The sequence below is a fragment of the Triturus cristatus genome, chromosome 5_2, assembly GCF_964204655.1.
Source record: "Triturus cristatus chromosome 5_2, aTriCri1.1, whole genome shotgun sequence".
In the NCBI taxonomy this organism is placed as follows: domain Eukaryota; kingdom Metazoa; phylum Chordata; class Amphibia; order Caudata; family Salamandridae; genus Triturus; species Triturus cristatus.
This window is the reverse complement of record NC_140588.1, coordinates 35,067,793-35,092,910: the sequence shown is the minus strand read 5'-3', so window position 1 is coordinate 35,092,910 and position 25,118 is coordinate 35,067,793. Positions and strand designations below refer to the sequence as shown.

At 44.7% G+C, this 25,118-nt stretch overlaps 1 protein-coding gene across 1 annotated transcript in view; it reads left to right on the top strand.

Annotated features, from left to right (window-relative positions):
* GALNT4 (polypeptide N-acetylgalactosaminyltransferase 4) overlaps positions 1-25,118 on the top strand; it is a 755,766-nt gene that overhangs the window by 113,527 nt on the left and 617,121 nt on the right. The gene's annotated exons all lie outside the window — the stretch shown is intronic.

The window sequence follows — 25,118 nt, the reverse complement described above, 5'->3', positions numbered from 1 at the left end:
TATACCCTAAAATTAGAGATTCACGCAAATTATTTGTCACACAAAATTGCATATCAGAAATATCTTTAACACTGGATCCGTTGCAAAACTACTGAACTGGGAGATCCATTGACAGAGAAAAACAATAATTCAAGGCTTATTCAGGTAAAATTATATTGTTATCCTGTCTTCTCAGAAAACAAAAGCAGTAGGTTTAATTTCCATAGATTAATCATCTCTTGCTTCTATAGAAGTCAGGTATTTGGACTCCTCCCTCAAAGAAACATGTTTGTGGTGTGAGACTGTGTATCAGTAGGCAGACAGTACCTAAGGGGTGTTTTAGAATTCTAAAACTAGGTATGAATGCCAGGCATTTTAAACCCTTTCACAAAACCTATGTTATACAAGGGATTTTACCACAAAGATGATACAGTCTCTGCTATTGGAACTTTATGGTTAGAAAGTACAGTTTTCTTCCAAAAGGTCATTAAAATACATGTTTCAGCATTAATACGTTTTTTCTTTACTAGTTAGAAAAAGGAACCTTATACGTGAAAAAATGCAACAAAGTATACATAATCAACAAAGGTAGCATACACTTATTAACAATAGATGGATGAATAGCATAACGAAGAGTAGGAACAAATCAAAAATAAATAGTTGCATATATGGAAAAGGGTTACAACAATCGTAAAAGGGGAAAAGTGAAGGGGAAATGTTGTGATAAAAATATAACCATATATAATAATGAAAGAGCGTAATAACTTAATACATCTTAAAAATTATCAGCATTGCAAATAGCAGTTTCTGTAAAGTAGGTATAGAAGGGGACAAAGAAAATAGATAATACAGCAAAATAATATAGCAAAAAGACGATTCATGGGGGTTTGGGAACTTCTTCCAACAATGGGCAATGTTGAGTAGATTTCTGAGCTGAGGCATCTAAGAAAATAGTTGTAGGGGACTATATGTGTTCTCTTTTACGAAGGAGGAGAGACATATGCATGGTCGAGGCGGTGGTTATAGCAAACACTATACCACCAAGCTTGTTATTTGTTGGAGTGCTACTGCAATTAGTAAATCTACAATTATTGTGTTACATGAGAGGTTCTGCCAATGATCAGAGAGTGTACCTAGAAAAATATTTAAAGGTGAAAAGGGAAATTGAGTGTGGTAGATTGTATTAATTTGAAACCATACCTTCAACCAGAATTGATTTGTGTAGGGGCAGGAAGAGAGCATGTGATATAAATCAGCATTTAAAGCATTACATGACCAGCAGTTCGGAGCGATTGTAGAATTACATTTATGTAAGGAAGATGGAGTAAATATATGTCGGTTATATAAAAAGAAAAGTGTTTGTGTTGTACTAGCCGTTCTTGAGGATTTACGGATTTTCAACCACAATTTATCCCAAAATGTAGTGGGCTATGAAATATGAAAGTCTTGCACCCATTGCAATTGTCCTCTTATGAGAGAAAATGCAGACTGATCAAGTTTGAAGAAGCTAAACTTAGGATAAAGAGGGACCAGTTAGCATTGGACAGGGAATCTCTGGAGCGCCAGAAAAGCTTCACATAGATGGGGGCTAGAACCCCATGGTGGCAGCAACGGTGTCCCTAGAGGTAGAGAGCATGCTCATGACCATAGGAACCTGAACAAGATTGTCCCTCCCTACCAGAGTGGGGATGACATCCACAAATGGATGACTGCACTGGAAAGGGCCTGTAAAGTACAGAGGGTCCCTCAGGAGCAGTGGGCAGCAATCTTGTGGCTCTCCTTTGCAGACAAAGGAAGGGGCAAGCTCCTCACTGTTAGAGAAGAGGATGCTGACAATTACACAGTCTTGAAGAGTGCACTGATAGATGGGTTTGGCCTAACCACTGAATAGTACAGGTTGAAGTTCAGGGATACCCAAAAGGCACAGACTCAAGACAGGGTTGACTTTGTAGATTATGCTACTAAGGCTCTGGAAGGCTGGTTATTTGGCAGTAAAGGATTATACAATTTGATTATGAGGGAGCAGATCCTTAATAATTGTCAAAATCAGCTGTTGCATCAGTACATGGTGGACTCTGATCTGACCTCTCCCCAAGAGTTGGGTCAGAAGGCAGACAAATGGGTCAGAACCAGGGTGAGGCAGAAGGTTCAGAACCAAGGTGGTGAATCCAAGAAGCAGGATTCCAAAAAATCTGACAAGGGTGGGGACAAGGGTAACGACCAGAAGTCTTCTCAAGGGCCCCAAAAATCTGCATCTGGTAGGGAGTCCCAATCTAATAAAGGAAAAGGCCAAATGAAACCATGGTGTAAAATCTGTAAACTGAAAACCCATTGGACAAGTGATTGTACCAAGTCCAAAGACTCAACTCCAGCCACCATTGCCCCTAAGGCAACTGTTCCCCCTAGTTCAGCTCCAAGTGGTGGTACTCGGAATTAGGGTGTAGTAGGGTTAACCCTGGGTTCTGAGTTGGACTCCGGCCTAGTCAGAGTTCCAACTCAGGCTGTACTGATCTGTGATGGAGGCATGGATATGTCCTCCTTTGTGAGTCCCAGTAATCTGGGCAAATACAGACAGCAGCCTTTAATCAATGGAAAAGAGGCTTTGGCATTCAGGGACACAGGAGCAAGTGTCACAATGGTGACAAAAGATCTTGTGGCTCCTGAGCAGATCATACTTGGTGAAATGTACCAAGTGACCAATGCTAGCAATGTCAGGACAGACCATTCCTTGGCAGTTGTTAATTTCTCCTGGGGAGGGATAGCTGGCATTAAGAAGGTTGTGGTAAGTGCAGGCCTCCCTGTTGAATGCTTGCTTGGCAGTGATTTAGAAACTTCAGCTTGGGCTGAAGTGGAGCGCAGGACTCATGCAGAAATGTTGGGAATCCCTGCACATGTTTTTGCTGTGACCAGGTCACAGACAAAAATGTCAAAAGCTGAACAGGCCCTGGATCCTGAAAGAATGGACCAGGCGCCTCCCAAGAAAAGGAGCAGCAGGGGTAAGGCAGTGTCTCCCCCCCTGGCTCAGGAAGCAGATCAGTCTCTTGAGGGAGATGATCTCAAGCCTGAAGAAGGAACTGTCCCAGAGGAGCTTGAACCTGATCAGGTTGAGTTCTTGGTGACAGGGGGCCCTTCCAGGGCAGATCTGAGCCAGGAGCAGCTGAGCTGCCCTTCTCTTGAACCCCTCAGAAAGCAAGCTGCTGATGAGGCTGCTGGGAATACTAGTGGAACCCATAAGATATATTGGGATGATGGACTCCTGTACTCAGAGAGTAGAGACCCCCAGCCTGGTGCCTCCAGGAGGTTGGTTATACCTCTGAAGTTCAGGGGCTTCCTATTGACACTAGCCCATGATATTCCCCTTAGCAGGATACTTGGGCCAAAACAAGACTTGGAACAGAACTGTCCCTCACTTTCATTGGCCCCACATGTCTGAAGACACCAAGGAGTTTTGTGGCTTTTGTGTCACCTGTCAAGCCAGTGGTAAGGCAGATGGTACAACAAAGACCACCCCTGATACCACTACCTGTGGTGGGGGTTCCCTTTGAGAGGGTTGGGATTGACATAGTTGGTCCCATGGATCTGGGCACAGATTTATACTGGTGGTGGTGGATCATGCCACTAGGTACCCAGAAGCCATTCCCCTTAGGACCACTGCAGCTCCTGTGGTGGCAAGAGCCCTACTTGGAATCTTTTCCAGAGTGGGTTTCCCTAAGGAGGTAGTATCAGACAGGGGTGCAAAATTCATGTCTAGTTATTTAACAGCAATGTGGAAGGAGTGTGGAGTAAATTACTAATTTACCACCCCTTATCACCCACAATGCAATGGGTTAGTTGAAAGGTTCAACAAAACCCTAAAGTGCATGATTAAAGGTCTCCCAGAAAAGCTTAAGCGTAGATGGGACATACTTTTGCCCTGCCTTCTATTTGCCTATATGGAAGTTCCACAGAAGGGGTTTGGTTACAGCCCATTTGAGCTTCTCTTTGGACATCCAGTTAGGAGTCCATTGTGTCTGGTGAAGGAGGGATGAGAGTTACCTCTCAAACCCCCTAAACAGGATATTGCGGACTATGTACTTGGTCTCCGCTCCAGGATGGCTGAGTACATGAAGAAGGCAACTAAAAACCTTGAGGCTAGCCAGGAATTACTAAAGGCCTGGCATGACCAAAAGGCTGTGCTGACTGTTTACCAGCTGTGTCGGAGTTTTGGAGCATTGTCGGAGCATTAGTGTAGCCGCCTGCTACCTGCTGTACGGTGTTCGCCTGCTGGCCGCTGTGCGGTTTAATGGTGGAAACCCAATGCCGAAGTTGCGGCCTTAGGCGGCAGGTTGCAGGTTGCGAGGAGAGAGAAGTAGGTGAAGTGAGCGGATGCGGAGTTATCTACGACCACGGCCGGTGCCCTGAAGTCCCGTGAGGAGCGCGAAGCGAGCCTGGTGGTACCCGCGACCGCTACCACTACCTGTGCCCTGAATTGTGACCGAGCAGGTGTACCGAGCGGGCGATTTGCGCCCCTGAAGTTTGGGATCCTGCCCCCCCTGCCCTGAACTCTGTGCCGAAGCAGGTTGAGCAGCGCTGAGTTGAGCGAGCGAGTGGGCAAGAAACGGGAGTCCCTCGCAATTTGTGCCTGAACTCTGTACTGGAGGAGCGCGTGCCTGTACCAATGCCACTGTAGTACATGTGCCAGTCCCCGCGACCGGATTTGCTCCGGATCAACCCTGGGTCATCTGTGTGACCTCTGCGCCCCCCCGCCTACTGCAAGAGGCGGCAGGTGGCGGGGGTGGAGTTAGCGGGTGGTTGAGGTCAGGTCAGTTGAGGTCAGCGGAGGCAGAGGCTGTGGAGGCTTTGGACTGCTGGTGCATTAGAGCAAGCTTCTTCACGTCCTGTCTTTTGTTTGTTTGCGCTGTGTGACCTGTGCTTCAAGTTCAAGAGGCAATCGATCGACATCCCAGACGGCCCCGTACGCAGCAGGAGGCGAAGGTTAAGGTCAGTGACGGTCATAGGCAGTGGTCAGGAACGGTGTGAATAAGGAAACACCCTTGGAGCCTGAAACTGCGATTTTGCTAAACAAATGGAAAAGAATGAAGAACTGACGGCGCAGATGAAAATGGTAGGCGCCATGGAGATGGATCCGGAATTGGGAGTGTCTCCGGTTTTATTAGCCGGTCAACCAGATATGCCTGCTCTGTATAGTACACCTACTAGTTCATCCCATGCTCATTTATTAGAATTTTCTGCTGAAAATACATCAGGAGTATTACTGGATAAGGGGACAGAGAACATTATGAACTCATTTGAGAATGCGCGGATGGGGGAACCGTGGAGATTTTCTACGCACTAGAGAGAATTCTCTCCTCAATTTTATCTTTGCTAGAAAAAAGCACAGTAAATACTGATCATATATTGGAAGTCCTCACGCCCATACTAATAGGGGTCCAAGGGCTCAATCAGATCAAGCAAGCCATAAAGAATTTGGTAAAAGTTCCTGAGGTACCCAGTCGCTTATGTCAGATATGTAATGGGATGCCAAAAAGTGGTACTAAATTTGTGGATGGGGAAACGAAAGAAATGAATGAGGGCTCTAAAAGTGTCCCGCTCTGAGGTAGTCCAATTGTAAGTTTACCCTCAGTTAAACACCCTGAGAGTGCACAGCATAGCAGCCAAGGGGGAAATTTAAATTTAAAAGTATCCCCGGTAACACCCCCATTACGAGTCTAGCCTATTTTTTTTTTTTTATGTAACCCAAACAGCCCAAGCCTACAGTTAATTGAAGAATTAGCAAATACTTCAGATATTGCACCCTTAGGGGAGGCCCCAGTATTGAGTGAAAGGGATCACTGACAGAATATCGATGCTTAAAATATCGACCTGACAAAATATCGAGGTCAAAATATCGAATGCAAAAATATCGAATTCCTATCTTCAAACAGGTAAGTACAAAAATATCGAATCAAAAATATCGTTGTAAAAAATATAGTCAGTCAAAATATCCAATTTTTTAAATATCTTAAAAGTAATTTAAAATTAATAAATATAATTAACTAAAACATACTTAAAAATACTTAAATTACCTTAAAATGAATAAATAATTAATGAAAGTTAAAAAAAATAAACATACATTTTTATTTTTTAATACATATATATATATTAACGTAACATTAAGAAAAAATATTCAATATTTTTACCGTAGGATAGCGGGAGGGTCAAATTTACTATTCCCACTCCAGTGAGTGCAACAGTAGGGAAAGCGTTGGATAGCGTATGGGTAAAAATTACTATTCCCACTCCAGTGAGTGCAACTGTAGGGAAAGCGTTGGATAGCGTAATGGTAACAATTACTATTCCCACTCCAGTGAGTGCAACAGTAGGGAAAGCGTTGGATACCGTAGAGGTAAAAATTACTATTCCCACTCCAGTGAGTGCAAAAGTAGGGAAAGCGTTGGATAGCGTAGGGGTAAAAATTACTATTCCCACTCCAGTGAGTGCAACAGTAGGGAAAGCGTTGGATAGCGTAGGGGTTAACATTACTATTCCCACTCCAGTGAGTGCAACAGTAGGGAAAGCGTTGGATAGCGTAGGGGTAAAAATTACTATTCCCACTCCAGTGAGTGCAACAGTAGGGAAAGCGTTGGATAGCGTAGGGGTAAAAATTACTATTCCCACTCCAGAGAGTGCAACAGTAGGGAAAGCGTTGGATAGCGTAGGGGTAACAATTACTATTCCCACTCCAGTGAGTGCAACAGTAGGGAAAGCGTTGGATAGCGTAGAGGTAACAATTACTATTCCCACTCCAGTGAGTGCAACAGTAGGGAAAGTGTTGGATAGCGTAGGGGTAAAAATTACTATTCCCACTCCAGTGAGTGCAACAGTAGGGAAAGTAATGATTTAATATATTAATAAAAATGAATTAAATATCAATACCAATAAAATATGAATTAAAATTAATTTCCAATCACATATTATTTTATAATTAATCAATTATAAATACAATTAAATAATAATTATTAAAAACTAATTACCTATTTATAATTAACAACTAATTAATTTCCAATAACGAAAATTAATTAATAATAAAAAATATACCAATTAATAATTAACAGTAAGTAAATTATCAATACACAAAAATAATGTTAATATGTAATTAATTACAATTATATTACTTCCCACCCTATTCCCCTATAAAAACACAACCCGCCACGGAAAATAAATTAATAAAATTAAGATAATTATCAATTAATCAATTAATAAAAATGAATTACCAATTAATAAAAAATAATTACCAATTAAAAATTAACAATAAAATAGAAATCAATACCAATAAATAAAAATATTTACATTATTACAATTAAATTACTTCCCACCCTATTCCCTTATAAACCCACAACCCGCTACAGAACTAAAACGCAAAATTAAATTAAAAATAATGAATAATTCCTAATAATTAATATTTAATTTACTATAATTAAATTACTTCCCACCCTATTCCACTATAAACCCACAACCCGCTACGGAATTAAATTACGCAAATATTAAATAACATAAAATTCATTACTTTAAAAAAATTAAACATACATTACAAAAATAATATACTCTTTTAACACATATACTAACATATAAAACACTTTAAAAAATTCGATATTATTAAAAATTCGATATATTTTAATACCTATATTTTATACTTCGATATGTTGACAATCGATATTACTTACCTTCAATTCGATATTTTTAACCACTATATTATGTCCATTCGATATTTTGTCCATTCTATATTTTTACTTCGATATTATGTCCATTCGATATTATTTTTTCGATATTATGTCTAGTTACCAAGTGAAAGTAATATCAGAATCGGTCAAAGGGGTAAGAAGAACAGGATTCGACGTATCCCTAAACGAAAACAGAAAAAATTGTGGTTCCCTCCAGTAAGCGAGGAATTAAATAGTACAAAATCTCCTCCAAGTAGAAAGGACACAGGGACTTTGGGGCAACTCAAATTGAACACAAGTAAAAAAACTGGGCAAGATAATGATAACCAGTCGATCTGTTCGAACCTGGTGCTGACTCACCCACAGTGCCAAGAGGGCCAGGAAGAAAGTGGGATAAATCATGAGATAAGTAGAGACCTCATATCCGGAAATGTAACGGAAAACTTACATGAGCCTGCAATAGATCAATATTTAGCTTCCAGAGGTGCCCCTTTCCATCCCCGTGGACGGGATACTTTCCCAGCACGGTTTGATTCTGGCCAGGGGACAGTTGGGGAGGGGGACTTGTTCACAGTTTTTAACAGTAATAGGGGGAAGTTCGAGAGGGACCCGGTCTTAGGACAGCTCGGTAATAGGTCAATAAGGAATACAGGGCCTGGTGTCGGGCAGGTGACCAGGACCTTGTTGGAAACTGAACCAATGTTATTGAATAGAAGTGCCCTCCTACAGTTGTTAACAGAGATAAAGGACTTGGGTCCAATAACAAGTAAAGATCTTGAGACGGTCTACTTAGACTGGAGGAGCACACCCCCAAGTACTAGAGTTACAGTCTCGTCAGGGGTAGTTTCAACATTAGTTATAGCTAATGTAGACTGCTTCAGAAAAAAAGGTATAGATGTGATCTCTAGTGTACCCCCTTGCCGAGTTCCATCAGAAAGCTCAGGAACGATTAATCAGATGCAAGGGTATGGGTTCTTTAACAATAAGGGTGCAAAAATCCCCTTAAACTTTAAAGACATCGAAATAACGGTAGGGAGAAGCCTAGGAAACAGAGAAATTAACATCTTAGGGCCTGAAGGCCTAGTAGTCCCGATGTGGAGGATGAAGTAGCAAAGTGGAAATGTGTTGCAGGTACCCTGAATGGGTCAAAAATATCCACCACAAAGCCCAAAGTGCAGGGGTAGCCAATTGGGAAACATCCTATCCTGAAATGTGGCGGGGGTAGGAAAAACGAGTTGCAAGCTTAAATCACTATTAGAATTTGACCCCCAAAAATTTGCCTCCAGGAAACGTGGATGGGGAGGATTTTCAGTTTGAGAATTTTTATGTGTATTGTTGTACAGCAAAACAATTTGTAAAAGGGTACGCAAGTGGAGGTTTAGCTATTTTACTTAGCTATGACATAAGATGGGATCCTGTGATCTATAAGCACCCCTCAAAATGCTGTATCAGTGTAAAGTTGAGGATTGGTGAAGATAACTTGGGGCAAGCAATTTCTATTTTACTGGTAAACTTATATATTCCTCCAGGGAGAGCGTCAAACATATTGGTCGACTCAATCTGTACTTTTGAGCAAAGGTTAAGTAACAATGAAGAATGTTCACGTATAATGATGGTGGGTGACTTTAACGCTAAATTATCCAATAGTGCAGTTATGTCTTTTTCTAACGTGGAACTGGAGGAGGTATGGGCCATCCCAGATTCTGTACTGCTGGACCATCTAAGGTCAGATAAACGAGGCTTGTTACTTTTGCAAAATTTTAGAAGTTTAGACCTCGTAATGTTAAACGGTAGATTCCCAGAGGACTCCCCCGCTGCTTATACCTTCCGGGGTGCATATGGTCACTCCCTAATTGATTATATGGCAGTATCTCTTCAACTATTTAATGTATGTACACAATTTAAGGTATCTGCCACAAATATGAGTGACCATAGTATTTTAACTGTAAAAATGGACATAGAAATTGAGAAGCCTGAACTCTGGAATCCGAAGGATGAAAAGGTCTCATATAATTGTAATAATGGGCATACTTGCTGGTCAAATAATTTGCTTCCAAAATTTAAGAGGGTCTTTGAAAATACTGCCTTTATTTCCAGCCAAGAAACCCCGGTTCAGAGGTTCGAGAGAGTCTTGGCTGCAATTAGAACTTTTGGAAGAAAGAAGCAAGTCATTAGTTTTACTCCATTAGTAATAATACCATGGAAAATTAAAAAACTGAATCGGGAAATTAATGGTTTGATTAGAGACCAATTTAGGAAGCCCACGATACAAAGGCAGAGAGAAATAAGTAGACTGAAACAGGTATGGAAAAGGAAAATAACATCGGATCGTAGGAGGGCTGAAGACGCAAAATGGGTTAGACTTCAAGAGGTGGCTCTTTCTGGGGACACTAGGAAGTATTAGGCACTGATAGCAACATTTTGTGATGGGATAGAGAAGTCAAAACCTATTTTAATCCCAGAAGCAGAATAGTCCATGTATATTTCCCAGCTTTATGCTTCAAATCTCGCAGTTGGACAGACCAGCGCAATGGGCCCAGATGATGTACCAATAGCCATTATAAAACAGGAGTGAGCGAAATTTCTGCATCTGTTGTTCGTCCATTGTTATATTCATGGTGAAATTCCACAATCCTGGAAGGGAAGTATATTAGTTCCACTATATAAAAAGGGTCCAAAAAATTCCCCTGCCAGTTTTAGACAGATTCCTCTCCTGGATGCAACCGGGAAATTGTTTGCAAAGAGTATTCTCACTCATCTTCAAGAGTGGGCATTTGGAAATAATTTTATCCCTTTGGAACAAACAGGATTTCGTATGAATAGTGGCACCCTGGATAATATCACCATTTTGCAAACTTTAACTGAAAAATATCCAGTAAGTCGGGGTGTGCCGTTATATTCGGCTTTTTTATATTTCTCCACAGCATTCGACAGGGTAGATCGGGGGAAGCTGTGGAGGAAATTGGTCACCATGGGGATACCAGGGAATCTTTTACGATTAATAATTGCTCTTTATTCCTCCACTTGGACTCAGGTTTTATTGGGGGGAACACAGGGCCTCTCGAGGAAAATAGTAACCAATAATGGGTTGAAGCAGGGGTGCCTTTTGGCCCCTTTACTTTTTTCTATTTATATTAATGATTTGCCAAGAAGAGTCGGGCTCAGTAAAGGGGATCCCCAAAATTAGGAAACTTAGAGCTGAGCTGTCTGCTATATGCAGATGACGCCATAATAATGGATTTAACCCCAATTGAACTACAAAGACGACTCGCTGAACTAATTAGGTACACAGAAGAGTATTATCTAAAAATAAATATTTTAAAGAGTAAAGTCATGATTTTTAGTTATCAAGGATGTAAGGTCAGAAAAAATTTGAACTGGTTCTTGGGAAAAGAGAAATTGGAAGCAGTAAAATTTTATCCATACTTAGGAAAAATATTTACAAATAGGTGCTCAGCTAATAGTCATATGAACCATTGCAAAGGCAAAGCAATCTCACAAGCCTTTGCAATTAACCGTCTGTACACACACTGTGGGAAAAGACATTTATCACACATCATGGTGCCGATTACGATCCTGTAAAAAAAATCCCCGTACGACTCGTATCCGGTCATTTTACCGTACGAATCGTACAAGTGCCGTACAAACTGCCAAGTACGATTCGCATGGGAAAAACTCCATACGAGTCGCATTGGGAATAATTCCCCACACGTCCTCGGGTCGGAAAATGTGACCGACACCTCCCCGGACGATTTACCGTACAAACGTGAAAAGTGAAGTCCGACCGCGCAAGTACGATCCATCCCGTGTGTCCGATGTCACAAACGTATGGAAAAAACACCGTCCGCACCGAACTCCCATTGCAACCAGGGAGACATGTGCCCACATACGTGCCGAACCCCCCCCCCCCAGCCCCCGTGAGTACGCGCCGAACCCTCCCAGCCCCCGTGAGTACGCGCCGTACCCCCCCAGCCCCCGTGAGTATGCGCCGAACCCACCCCAGCCCCCGTGAGTACGCGCCGAACCCCCCGTGTATGTACCCCCCTGTACGTGTCGAACCCCCCGTGTATGTACACCCCTCTACGTTCGAGTCGTATCCCCACCCGTGTATGTACACCCCTGTACGTGTCGAACCCCCCGTGTATGTACACCCCTGTACGTTCGAGTCGTACCCCCACCCGTGTATGTACACCCCTGTACGTGTCGAACCCCCCGTGTATGTACACCCCTGTACGTTTGAGTCGTACCCCCACCCGTGTATGTACACCCCTGTACGTGTCGAACCCCCCGTGTATGTACACCCCTGTACGTTCGAGTCGTACCGCCACCCGTGTATGTACACCCCTGTACGTGTCGAACCCCCCGTGTATGTACACCCCTGTACGTTCGAGTCGTACCCCCACCCGTGTATGTACGGTGCGTACCCCCAGCGCTACGCCCTTATGTTTTATGGAATCTTAAACGTGGAGTACGCAGGGTGATTCTGCTACTGAGATTGAATTTACTCCCTCTAAGAATTGTAACAGGAGCTTGGGAGGTTATTGCTAGACACGAAAGGTATTGTCATTTGTGTAATTCCTGTATACAAGACGTGATTCATGTTTTATTCGTTTGTCCCTCATTACAATCAACACGTCGTAGATATCTAAGGAATTGTTTTTTAAAGCATAATATCACCACAGCAGAAGAGGCCCGAAATTGTCTGCTGTCCCCCCCCCCATCTGAACTTCTGTGTTTCAAAATTTTTAGTTTTTTTAAACAATTTTTAAATATATACTAAAGTCGTAAGGATTTTCTTAATATGTATGCACTGAGCACTTGCACTTTCTTGACCCTTCGGTCTTTAAGGCCGATTTACTATGTTTGCAATCAATCATGTGCACTGTTACAAACTTTTTTTTTATTGCTGCTAGTTACTCATTCTGTAGGATCTCAAGCACCTTACTAAATCCTTGGTTTGCTGCTAAACTATTGTGTACTTCATGATCTTCTTAATATGTATGCACTGAGCACTTGCACTTTCTTGACCCTTCGGTCTTTAAGGCCGATTTACTATGTTTGCAATCAAGCATGTGCACTCTTACAAACTTTTTCTGCTGCTAGTTACTCATTCAGTAGGATCTCAAGCACCTTACTAAATCCTTGTTTTGCTGCTAAACTATCGTGTACTTCACGCTAAAAAAAGGCGAGTCTATAGTATTGAACTACTTTGCACTGTCATTATGCTGCTGGTTATACAGTACAGTTTAGTGAATAGACAAATTATTTTTTATTACATGGTTATTTCGTTCATTATCTAGTACTGTATAGTGAATTTTAAATCTTTGTACTTTACAATAAATTTTAATTCTGAATGTTTTATGATAGTATTAGATTATGAGTCCGTATATGTCTGTAAGAATTCATGTATGGTAATCCGACTACTCACGGTTCATCCCTTCTGGCATTGGAAAACATCTAGAATGGCTGCTACTGATTCGCTCATTTGTGTTTTTAGATGAAATGACAAGATGAATTTAGATTGCCAATTTTTATGGAATGTAATGTGTTTTTAAGATGTATTTTTATGTGGAATTCTTCGGAATTCCAAATCATAATGAGTAAAAATTGAAATTGAATTGATAGTTTACCAGCCAGGGCAGAAAGTATGGGTGTTGGAGCATGTGGCCCCAGCGGCCCTCCGAGACAAATGGAGTGGCCCCCATACAATACTTGAGCAGAAGGGAGAGGTTACCTACCTGGTGGACCTAGGAACTCCCAGGAGCCCCCATAGGGTGCTCCATGTCAACAGGCTCAAACCATATGTCGACAGGGCTGACATGGGCTTGCTCATGGCAACTGATGAGGGACAGGAGGAAGAGAGTGACCCACTCCCTAACCTGCTCTCTCAGAACCCTGATGATGGATCAGTAAATGGTGTAGTCTTGGCAGGCAGCCTCACTGTCCAACAACAAACTGACTGCAGAAAAGTTCTCAGCCAGTTTAGACATATGTTCTCACAGACTCCAAGTCAGACTACCTGGTGCAGTCATGAAGTGGACTCTGGGGACAGTCTGCCTGTTAAAAATAAGATTTACAGGCAACCTGATCATGTCAGAGACTGTATAAGGGCTGAAGTCCAGAAGATGTTGGAATTGGGAGTCATTGAACCCTCAGATAGCCCTTGGGCTAGTCCAGTGGTCTTAGTGCCCAAACCTCACACCAAAGATGGTAAGAGAGAGATGAGGTTTTGTGAAGACTACAGGGGTCTCAATGCAGTCACTAGGACTGATGCCCATCCCATCCCAAAGGCACATAGGCTTATAGATACTTTGGTCTCAGCCACGTTTCTGAGCGCATTTGACTTGACAGCTGGCTACTGGCAGATCAGTCTAGCTGATGATGCAAAGCCAAATTTGTGGTGATGCCCTTTGGTTTGAAGAATGCACCTGCCACTTTGCGAAGTTTGGTGAATAAAGTCCTTACAGGCCTGGAAGCCTATACTGCAGCATATCTTGATGATATTGATGTCTTTAGCTCCACCTGGGAGGATCACCTGGTCCACCTGAGGAATGTTTTGGAGGCCCTGCAAAAGAAGGTCTAACTATCAAGGCCACTAAAAGCCAGATAGGGCAGAGTCAGGTTGTGTACCTGGGCCACCTTGTGGGTGGAGGCCAGGTTCAACCATTGCAGAGAAAAATCCAGACCATAATGGACTGGGTTGCTCCGACCACCCAGACTCAGGTCAGAGCTTTCTTGGGCCTGAGTGGGTACTACAGAAGATTTGTAAAAGGTTATGGATTCATAGTGACCCAATTGAATGACCTTACTTCTAAGAAAATGCCCAAGAACGTTGAGTGGACAGTTAGCTGTCAAAAGGCATTTGATGACCTAAAGCAGGCCATGTGCTCTGCTCCCATTCTGCAAAGTTCTAACTACTCCAAAGAATTAATTGTTCAAACAGATGCATCTGAGTTGGGGGTTGGGGCTGCGTTATCACAATTGAATGATGAAGGTCAGGATCAGCCAGTAGCTTTTATTAGCAGAAGGCTGACCCCCAGAGAGAAATGTTGATCAGCTATTGAGAGGGAAGCCTTTGCTGTGGTTTGGGCTCTGCAGAAGTTGAGGCCATACTTGTTTGACACTCACTTCATTGTTCAGAGAGACCATAAGCCCCTCTTAGGGCTAAAACAGATGAAGGGTGAAACCCCCAAACTTTTGAGGTTGTCCATTTCCCTACAGGGGATGGACTATACAGTGGAACATAGACCTGGGAGTAACCATGCCAGTGCACATGGACTCTCCAGATATTTCCACTTAGAACATGAAGACTCAACTGGTCAAGGTTAGTTTTTTTTTTGCTGATGTTTCACTGTTTTAAGACTTTAGTCTGGCTGGGGCCCTGCTAATCAGGACCCCAGCCTAGCTGCTTCCTCTCTAAAATGATTCCCAGTACTTTAGGTACCCTCAAGATTGGATTCTGGGGTACCCTTATAAGTCCCTAGTATATGGTATACTATGTACCCAGGGCATAGGTACCCCAGAGGCCTACCAGGGGCTGCAGCATGTATTATGCCACCCCTGGGAAGCCTTCCAAAATGACACCACAGGACTGCTACTGCAGCCTGGGTAAGGTGGTGCATGCACCCCTTACTGAGATATAGGTTCACTATATCTCTTCATATCACTGCACATATAAACCTATCAGACACCCCTATGACAGGCCTTACTAATCCTGAAGGCAGGGTGCTGGGTTTTATGTGAGAGGGTGCCCATGCATGAGCAGAGGCCCTCTGCAACCTTCGGAACCTTTATTCCGGGGTTGTTTGTGCTGCAGCCAAACCATATACTCTTAAGTACATTATAACCAAACGGCTAATGCTAACTTTGGGATGGCTGCACGGAAAGCATGCTTACTTGTAAAAAGAAAGCATGCATGGCCAATTATAAATGGATTCACAGGAAAAAAAGTCCAAGAATATCTTGAAACATCGTGGTCAAAGAGAAACAAACATATCTTTATCAAAGCTCTATTTGGTTGTCTGCCAGGATTATGTCACTTACCCCCATGGAAGAAAACAGAAGAGGATAATCTATGCAGGCTATGTAAATCCGGTCAAGAGAACATTATACACTTACTGTGTCTTTGCCCGGAATTAGAATATGAAAGGAAAACCACTCTTAAGAGACTATTTAACAATCGTGGAGTAAGGACATGTAGGCAAGCTCTGATAGCATGTTTAAATTCTGAAGATTTATTAATGAATTTTGCATTTGTAAAATTTTTATGTGCCTTTGGAAAAAAGTTGGAGGTTTTTATCTGAATTGCTTATGGTATGTGTTAATAGATATTATATATATTCAATTTCTTTGATATAAACCATATATGATTAATTGTTTTATAACTTTTAAATTTGATGACATTTTTTGTAAGATTTTAATTAATCAAATAAAATAAATAAACTTGAAACCTGGACGAAACTCTGATACTGAATCCTGGAACTTTGACGATCTACATTGAACTAGATGACTGAAGAATCTCCCTTGGAGTAAAGGAGTTACTCCCCTGCTTGGCAGGCACCAAAGACGCATCTGTCTGGTTTGCATCTCCGAAGCTCCCGCCGGACTCCGAAGAATTTTGCAACACAGGAGGTGGGTTTCCGTGGTCTCTGAGGTCGATCTGTGCACTCAGCAATTCTGAGGCCTGTATCCCTTGTGGAAGACCGTGCAACCCGAACCCCTGGACACCACAACCATTTGCAGAAGCATCAGCTTTCCAATGCCTCCTACAGCTGAGCTTTGGGTTACTTGTAGCCCTGACCCCTAGCAGCATTTGCACCGAAGATTGCCTGCCTACACTCCACAAGTGTTCCGTGAGCTGGCCCTTTGTGTTTTCTCTCCAGGTCCCTTCGCGATCCCTGGTCCGTCGACTAGTGGGTCCCTGTGAAGGTAACTTTAACTTTAATTGGGCTTACCTGGTTGCTCCAGACGTGCCCTGACTCTCCATCGCTTGGGGAGTCCCCAGGACCTTGCTGGTCCACACCGAAGCATCTTTTCTCTTCCTGCGTGGGTTGCTGTTGCCAAGGCTTGTTGGGTCCAATCCGGGCATCGACACCACAGCACTCGACATCCTTCGTGGGACAGCTCGAATCCAGCTCCTGGTCGTCATCGATGCCTCCTGGTCCTCGTGGCTGCAGAGTAAAGCTTCACCTCTTCGCACCTGAAACACCCGACATCGGTGGGCATTCGTCTATCATGCCCCTGGTCACTGGCAAGTTACCCAGACTCTGTCACCTCTGCTTTCAGGTTCTTCTGATCTTATATCCAGGCTTGGATCACACCGGACACTTTTCTCCTTCCCGGCAGCAGCACTTTGCAGCAGATCGCCATTGAAATCAATGACAATTCCCATCACCATTTGACACCTATGCACCCGGCTTCCCTGGGTGAGGTAACTCGAGTACTCTGGTGCTCCCGTGGGTGCTGGCCCTAGAACCCTCAAAGTCGAAAGGGGTTTGCTTTCCTAAGTGTCCTTAACTTCTAAAATTCCAACCGTGACTTTCCCATAGAATAGTACGGGGCTCGCACCTGTGTTCCCACACTGCAAACGTCCACCGTGGGTCTCCTGTATCACTACCTTGGGTGGTTCCTTGGGGTCCCAGCGATTCTACGTGCTCTAGGCACTGTGTCTAGTCAAGCCGTTGTTCTTATACCACTTTCTTAATATATGGTTTAGTCCGCCCCAAGGGCCCATTGTATATTGTGCTATTTACTGTCATTTTAGAACTGTATTATTGTGTGCCTTGCTCTCTAACTTCATAAAGAGGTTAGTAGAGAGTGTTTAGAAATAAATACATATATTTTATATATATATATATATATATATATATATATATATATATATATATATATATACCTTGTGTGGTTCTCCTTTCATTTAGTAATTTAAGAGGTTATATTCTGGTAAACCAAGCTGCTTTACACTCCTTCAAGATTTAGCCTGAAGGTTGCTCTCCATAGCTACAACTAGGATACCTTTCAATAAAGGTTGTCTTTAAACCTATCATCAATAAGGGTTGTTTGGACTGGTGCAAGGTGCCCACTATAACTAGTGGACAGCATATGCCAGGCCAACTTCTCACACGTTTCATTTGGGGTTCGGTCTCCTCCTGGTTGCAGAAGTCTCTGTTGAAACGCCCCAAAAAGGAAGGTGGCCTTGTATTGTCGAATATCACTTGATATTTTCAAGCCTCGCTGTTGCGCTACCTAGTGGAATGGAACCGTCCGATGACGGTGAAACACTGGGTATTTATGGACGAGACGGTGGCTGGCTATCACATTTGGAGGGAAGCTTGGCTATCTAGGCCGTCACGTTCCTGGGGACTATACTCTTCGCCGGTAACTTGACCCACCATGTTAGTTTGGGATAGAGTGTCCAAGCGGGCAAACCTCACAACATTCCCTTTGCCTCTCATTTTTTTGAACCCCGATTTCCCTCCCGGAGCGGATAAGGGGGTGGGTTCACGTTAGCTAGCGGGCGGTTGCAAGCGCTTGGGGCATTTGTTTGACCTCCAGGGCCATATCCCCTTTGATCAGCTCCGGGCGGATTATGGTCTTGCTGACTCAGACCACTTCCTTCACGTGCAAATGCTGCACTGGGTGACTGGCCCTCTAATACATCCCTTGGCCAGCAGGCCAATGCTCCCGTTTGAAAAGTGGCTTTTTTTTGATGATCGCAGACTTATCTTGGAAATCTACATGTTTTTCTCCCAGGGTACTAGTGGGGCCCTGACTGCCGGACAGAGGCGGTGGGAGGCAGAAATCAGTCGAACCCTGTCAGACACGAAATGGGAGGATATTTTTTAGGACCCACCACACCGCACACTCCATGGGCCACACAGAATCTGCATTTAAAATTGTATCCTACTGGTATTATACCCCGGCTCGTTTAACTTAATGGAACTCACAGTGCGATGGTCTCTGCTGGCGAGGCTGTGGGAGTCCAGGTACCCTCTTTCATTTGCTGTGGAACTGCCTGAAGCTCATGAGATAGTGGAATAAGATCCTCAATGAGATCGATAAAGCTTTTGACACTACCTTTCCCAGATTCCCTGCATACACTATCTTAGGTTTGACCAATGCCCTGACTTTTCCCTTGCGCTCTACCAAAGGCAGGCAGATTGCCCTGGCGTTGAATGCCGCTCACTGAGTGCTTTTATCCGGTTGGAAAGCGGACAGGATCCCGAACCACACGCAATGGCTTCACCAGCTGTGGTCCCTCTTGGGCATGGAGAGACTGTGCATGGCCACCCTAGGGGACAAATCTGAATTTGCCAAGATATGGGCCCCCTTTATTTCTATTGTATCCACAGAATTTCTGGAACTGACATGCCCTGCTTACCTACGGATTTTGAAACTGATTCCCGAAAGTTTAGGGGGTGGTTAGTACATACAGGGCTCTGATGGGTTCCTAGGGCCTTGCGCTGTTGGTCCTTATCACACCGGACCACATCCATTCGCATAAGTGCACTCATCGGCTCACCTGGAGAGGGGCGAGGAGGGGGTGGAGGGAGTTTTTCGGCTCTTTTAATTTTGGACCTGTTAATGTTCCTTTTTGTGGTTCTTACTTTCCTTAAAAAGCAGACTTCAACGTCACAGGCTTGCTATAGCAAGTCTTTGGCTCATCGAGCACTTGTAGGCTTTGCATGCTGCAGACCTTCTTTGATGTTTAAACTCTATGGAACCTGGAGCACATACTGTTTCTTCCTGTTGAACGCGGCCAACCAAGGATGGGTTGTAGGCGGCATGCTGTATAATCTATCTATACAGACAGCATGTAACCCATTGGCTCTCCTCTGCCTTCATGACTTTTATGCAGCCAGCCCGCTGAGATGTAGGCAACAATGCATTGTATTGTTATGTTGTGTGTTCTGCTAATAAAAATTGATTTAATTCTAATGGCCACTTCTCTGGGCGATGCTAGGGCCTCTGCAAGTCGTCTATATCCCTTTCCTAGCTTTCATGCAGGCATAGAAGAGTATCAGGGAAATTGTTAATAAGTTTTTGATATGTAAGTAAGATTGCTCTGTGAGTGAGGAAGGTCTTGGCTGGAGCTAGTTTGGAAGTCTTTTGTAGCTCAGAGTAGGAGACCAACTCTGCCCCGGGCCACAGTTGACCCACCCTTGTATGCCAGTCAGGTCCCATTTATCAAGCCCTGTCTCGTCCCCCATTGTACCCAAAGATTTGGAGTCCCACAAGGGATTTGCTTGAGTAATCTTGTTTCCTCACCCCAGTGTTTTGAGTGTTTAATGCCAAAGTTGAACCGTCCATGCTATCGGTCCGTCCAGGCTGAGACGGAGTGGGTATAGAGCGCTCGCAGGTACACCACTGGTTGGAGAACCAGACTGTCCATCCGGTATGCAGGTTCAGATATGGGTTGATAAACCCTTTGTTTGATAGCAGCTAATTGCGCTGCTCTGTAGTATGTTTGGATATCGGGCAAGGCTATCTCTCCATCATACCAACCTCGCGTCAGTTTACCGAGAGCAATTCGTGAGCAGCCTCCATCCCATAGCATGTTCTTAATTTCACCCTCTATAGCTTTGAAGTAGGTATCAGTCATGGGGAATTGGGTGTTCTGCAATACGTACAGGAAATGCGGTAACACCATAATCTGGAAAAGTGCTGTTCTGCCCAGCAAGGGGAGCGGGAGCGACCGCCAATGTTGGACATCACTTTTAAGCCAGTCAGTAGGCCCTGTAATTTTCTGGCATTAAAGAGGTCTGGGCTGGTGGTGATGAAGATTCCGAGATATCGGCACCCGTCTCTCACTATTCGTGCCTCACAATACTGCGGTAGATGCGGTGCTGGACCTTAAAGAACAAACACCGCTGATTTGAACCAGTTGATTGTATAACCGGAGTATCTGTCGAAATTTGTAAAGATATTCAATATTCTGGGAATGGAGGACTATGGAGTTGTCACATAGAGGAGGATGTCGCCAACATATAATGATATTCTGTCTTCTCAGTCGTCCGTCCAGCGGAGGCCTCGAATCAGCAGTTCTCCTCGGACCCAGGCTGCCAAGGGTTCGAGTATTAAATCAAATATAAGCGGCGATAAGGAGCAGCCCTGCCTGGTCCCTCGCTGAAGGGGTATGGCTCGGACACTCTTCCGTTTACCACCACCCGTGCCAGAGGTTTGGTGTAGAGAAGTCAAAGCCAGGACAATAATTGTGGCCCAAAGCCCATATGCTGGAGCACAGCACAGAGATATGGCCACTCGACAGTGGCAAAGGCCATACATGCTTTGAGGGACAAAACCACTGCATCTTCCTGGATTCTATGCTTGTGTCCCAAAACTCCTCAGAGACGTTGCAGGTTAAGAGCGGTGTTGCGACCCAGCATGAACCCGGATTGATCTGGGTGAACCAGCTTTGAAACGAGGGGAATGAGTTGAAGTGCCAAAAGTTTGACGAGAATCTTAGTCTCGGCATTCAGTAATGAGATAAGCCGGTAGGAGCCACATTGCTCCACAGCTCTTCCCTCTTTGTGTATAAAAACTATAGAGGCTAGCCTGTGATCTCTGGGAAGCATGCCAGCCCACCTGCTCTCTTTGAACATCTTCAATAGATGTGATGCTGTGGAAGGTCCTGTGAGTTTATATAATTCTGTTGGCAGATCATTAGGTCCCAGTGCCTTGCCCGAGTTTATTGCTCTAATTGCTTGTTTTACTACATTCTCTGTAAGTTCCCTATCAACGAGTGGAATGTTTTCAGTTGCAAGAGAAGATCAATTGAGTCGTGTTTAGTGGCCGTACCCTATAAGGAGTAGATACGTGAGTAATAGGTTGATAATGTGTCAGTAATTGCCTGCGTGTCACGGAGATACTACCTGTTGTCCGAGCATATGGTCTCAACCCAACGATAAGCTCTCTCCCTTTGCTTATCTAGCAACGCAAGCAGTTTTTCTGCCTTTTCCCCATCTCATACACCTGGTGTTGCGACTCCATCACTTGATCTTTGTTTTCCTGTTGTTTGAGGTTTAAAGTGTGTTGTCGCTTCCGTCTCCCAACAGTTGAGCCTCCGAGTCTAAAATGTCTTGCTCCAGAGCTTCAACTGCTGTCCCCTTGTCTCACCTGTATCCCACTATTAAAGAGAGGGCTTGCCCCCTGGCCACCGTCCTATAGGCCTCTTAAAGTTTCACAGCCAAAGTAACTGAGTTGTAATTCTCTCCAAAGTACTGGCCTGTGGATTTAACAAGCCCCTTCCTGGTTCTAGGGACATTAATATACCAGGGGTTCTGGTGACTGTCCTATTGGTGCACGGAATGCCCACGCTGTATCGTGCCCATATTGGGGCATGATCAGAAATTCCTCCTGCCAAGTGCTGCACATATCTACAATGTGAAAGCTGTGTAGCCAACGATACAAGGAATTCAATTTGCGAAAGACTCCTGTGTGCCCCGGAGTGAAATGTATAATGCTTAGTGTTGGGATTAAGCTCTCTCTAAATGTCCAACATGGCAAGAAATTCTGTCTGTTGGGTCTGCGAGGGGAGGGGATGGTCTCTATTGTCACACAATGCAATATTAAAATCTCCTCCCAACAAGAGCCTCCCCACCAGAAATCCAAGCATAAGTGCACCCAAGTCAGGGAAGGTTGTGCCATGTAGTGTCTGTGGGACATCTACTTATATAATGTTGATTGTTTCTCCCTCTCATGTATCCGAGCAGACCTCGCACCTGCCTAGTTTGTCTGACCATACCCTGTCAATAGTGAGGGGAAATGGTTTCTTGAGGAGTATCCCCGTACCCCTGGAATCAGAGGTGTAGCCTGCATGTACCGCCATTTTGTATCCCCAGCGGTCTAGGGCTCTGCAGGTGTTTCCCATGAGGTGGGTTTCCTGTAATAGGATAACGTCGGGGGAGTGCCTTTTGATATGCTGGATCACTATTCCACGTTTGACCTTATCCCCCAGACCGTTTACATTCCATGACATTAATCGGATTTCAGGGATGGACTTTCCTGCCATTGTAGTCATACGGAAGCGCACACTGTTACCCAGGCTTTGCGCCGCCTGAATTCCTAGGTGTGGCAGGCCGAAGTCGCCCGATCATCACTGGCCATGCTAAGTGGATTAGAGTGGTGTGTGCTAACTCTCTGCCTTGTGTCATAGTACGTAATAGGATAAAACAGATTAAACGCAGTAAAGTACCCTGAACCCTCTTTCCTCCACCCCTTTAAACAAACAAACCCCAGAACTTCACGCCCCCAAACTCAGCAAAACCGCCTGTCGTCCCAACCCAACATAGTGAACTCATGAGACCGTGGACCTCCCTTAAAATTCGCACCCCTCCCCACAATGATAGAACATTCATCCCATTAGACTAGTTAGGATAATGATGTTGTTTCAACAGATGAACAAGCTACATATCTCCAAGGCAATAACTATTACTAAGCAAAAGGAGTCCATGACAATTTGAAAAAAGTATGGACCCCCCACCCCACCCCACCACTCAGGGTTTCAGTACCTCTTTCTCAGAGGCTACAGCAGCGTTACTGCTTTCTCTCAGCTGCTTCAAAAAAGGATATCTCCCTCGTGACTGGAGCAAGTCTCAGTAGTTAAGTCTCCTGTTGATGCATGGATACATCCTCCACCAGTGAAGTACTTCCCTTGGAGTGCCCACCAAACGTTGTCGATCTACTCCTAGGTCTCTCACAGCACACCCTCGGGCTAGGGCCGCCAACTGTCCCCCATCCCTCAAGCCATTCCCAGACTTCCTCTGGTGTTGTGAAAAACCATATGTTACCCTAGGACTCAATTCATAACCTAGCCAGGAAAAGCATTGAGTGTTTCACTCCTTTTTCCCTCAGTGCCTTCTTGACTTCCAGAAAGCTATGTCTCTGTACCTTCAGGGTAAAGTCAGGGAAAAAGGTAATGTTCATATTATCATAAATCACTGGTGAAGCAGTGCGTGATGTCTGGAGCACCACATCTCTGAAGGTAAAGAGACAAGCGAGGATAGGTCGCCCGGACTGGGCCATCCACCTGGTACTCGGTGGGCTCTTTCTACCGAGAAGAACCCCGGGCTGGAGGTGTTTGAGGATACGATCCTCTACAAATAGGTCTGCGGCTGGTTCTTCTGTTCATTCAGAGACCCCCAAAATGCGGACTTTATTGCACCTGGATCTGCCATCCCTAGTCCTCAAGTTTCGCTTCTAGATTTTTATTAGGTGCCTGCAGCTCACCAACCTGGACCTTAAAGGCCTTAGTGCCCTGGAGCAAAGTCGCCACCGAGTCCTTCATCTCTTTGACTCTGGCCCCCATGATGCGAAGGTCTGCCCGTATCAGTGAGACCTCTGTCGTGACAGTCTATGTGCGCTTCCAGTGCCTTGTATGCCCACCATAATATCATGGAGGTATAGGGTATCTCTGCCAGACGCCTAGGGGTTGTGGAGGACGCATGCTCCTATGAGCATTCCAGGGTATCTGGCCCCTTAGGATGCGCAAATTTGTCCAACTTGGTCTGATGGGTTCCTTTCATGTTGTTTCCGCCCGTCATTCTGCTGAGGTAAAGGGAATTGGACTGGTGCAGGGCGAAGGAGACACCGGGATACTGGCTGCCGCTTGCCAGCGGGCGTGCCAGGCACCCCCGCGGTATGTCAGGTTTCTCTCCACGTGTAACGTCTGTTGTTTGTCACACGGCATCAGTTTGCTACTCTCTGTTCACCACTGCCGCCCAGGTCCAGCAACTCATCAATGCGGAGGAGGGAGGGGACACACACACACCACTAGCCTCCGCACACTCCTGTCTCTGTTCAGGCCTCTCCTCCCACGCAGCTGCTGAATCAATGCGTGCGGACGCCACTCCAGATGGGCTGCGCAGCACTCAGTGATAGTAGTAGGCAGGGCGGAGAGAAGGGCCAATGTTTCTTGTACCCCCCCCCGAGGTGAGGGCACCAGCTGGAGCAGCAGACAACGCGATCTGTACCACGGGCAGGAGCTCTCCGCACCCCTCGGCCACGGAAACTAATCAGCCACACGCCAACTCCGTTGCTCCGTAGCAGAGGCCGGGGTCTGCCCCACTTCACAGCCCTCACTCCTAGCGCCGCCTATTGCAGTGTTGGGAAGCTATCAGACACCGGTCTAAGGCATCCCCCCATGCAAATTGACCCTGCAAAAGTTTGGGATGCGGCTAGAGGACGGATTCTTAGGTGGATAATAGGGGATAGGGTGGGTGGGCTACGGAGCCGCTCTAGGAAATGGCCATCTTCTCCAGCGATTCGGACACGCCCCCTTGTACTGCTTCTTTTGAATGTTTGAATTTCCAGTCAGGGGCGTTTTATTTTTCTTTATCCCTCAAGTGAAGTTGTGGACCCAGCACACCATGGGACCAAAAATAGCTTTTCTGTACGAGGGCAAAACTGTGGCATTTTCTTCCAAGGTACAACAGCCACTCT